Consider the following 1,637-nt stretch of genomic DNA (forward strand, 5'->3'; position numbering starts at 1 on the left):
TCATAAAATTCACAGCCCCTGAATTCCCAGACTGTTCCTGCATTCAGACACACTGCTTCTATTGTTGCTCTCCAATGCTTAAAAACAAAATACCCTGTGTGTATGAGGGGAAGAAAAATATTCACTGACCACCTAGTGACAAGACATACATTAAAAAGTGGAGGATATTATGCCTATGTTCCAACAGGCCGGAGGCCATACCGTGTGTATGTTTTGGTAGGTGCTAAGAGTGTTAATACAGGTTATTTACACACTTGAACAACCTAGTCAAATCTGACAAACTGTTTGAACCTACTCTCGGCCACTCCAGCCCCCATCGTCTCTTTCTTCTAAATTCTATTGCACTTATTGCCTGAATTCAGAAAACTAAGCGATGTTAAAGAGTTTTGCTAATTCTCTGGTGTTTCATGTGTGTACGTCTTATTCTACCTAACCCTGGTACTCTGCATTCTATCTTCCCTTCTATGTCTCCCTCTTCTTTTCCCAGTTGGCTCTTTCTTCCCTGGTTACAAATTTTAGTGGGTTTCCCCTACCCTAGAGAATGCAGTGCTTCCACCTGTCCATGCTATCATTTCATGCTTCTGTCCCTTCTCTCCTTCCAGTGACTACCCAGTAGCTCCAAAACTTCTACAATGGTTACCTTCCCTTGAAATCTGGCTCCTGGGACTCCCTGGTTGTCCAATGGTTAGGACTTGGTGCTTTCACTGCCAGGGCCCAGGTTCAATCCCTGGTCCAGGAGCTAAGATCGGGCAGGCCACTAGGTGCAGCCAAAAGAAAAAAAAAAAAAAAAACTGGCTACTAATATTTATCTAAGATTTTTTTCAAGGTCACTTGTATCTATATAATCCTTTATCAGCCCCCTTCCTTCTCTTCAGCCTCTGTGTAATATTTTACATTACAGCCCACTCAGTCTATTATGAGCCAGCTCTAAACTGTCCAGACCATAATCTCTCTTCTGTACGAGCCAGAGAATGGGCAGCATTAACACCCTAGACCATGGGTTGGAAAACTATGGCCTGAGGGTCAAATCCACCTCTGTGTTCTTAAATAAAGCTTTTCTTGGTCACAGTCCAGTTTGTTTGTGTACCTACTATCTACAGCCACATTTGTGCTATAGAGATCATTTGGCCCACAAATCCTAAAATATTTAGTCTGGCTCTTTATAGAAAAAGCTTGCTGACCCCTGGCCCAGAAATAATCTTTGAAAACTCTGTTATGAATGAACAGTTTCTGATTTGCTATGATTTTTTTTTTTTTTTTTAGCAAATGGACCTGCAGAGATTTAACTAACGTAGAAAACACAGGATAGTCACCAGATTTGGCTGTAACACACGAGCTATTACCAAAGCACACAGAATTAAATCAAATAACAAACCAGATTTACTATGTGGTAGCCTGATGCCTCAAAAGTATCTGGGGGTAAACAAGCCTACTGGATCTTAGTTTCCTATTCCATGACAAAGAAACAAGGGGTGGGATGGTGGAGAGTTAGTATCTATGCACTGGAGAGGCAAGCGCAATGCCACAGTGTTCAAGAAAAATGGGGGCGTTTTATGTAAACAATGTGGCACATGGTGAACATCCCCTGCATATCCCCCCCAAGGAGCCCACTGACAGGAGATGGGGCTGCAGGGTGC

At 42.6% G+C, this 1,637-nt stretch overlaps 1 protein-coding gene across 1 annotated transcript in view; it reads right to left on the reverse strand.

The window, feature by feature from the left end:
• Nucleotides 1-1,637, reverse strand: part of CLCN5 (chloride channel, voltage-sensitive 5) — a 274,777-nt gene that overhangs the window by 23,382 nt on the left and 249,758 nt on the right. The gene's annotated exons all lie outside the window — the stretch shown is intronic.

The sequence above is a fragment of the Bison bison genome, unplaced genomic scaffold (assembly GCF_000754665.1).
Source record: "Bison bison bison isolate TAMUID 2011002044 unplaced genomic scaffold, Bison_UMD1.0 scf7180017864331, whole genome shotgun sequence".
Classification (NCBI taxonomy): domain Eukaryota; kingdom Metazoa; phylum Chordata; class Mammalia; order Artiodactyla; family Bovidae; genus Bison; species Bison bison.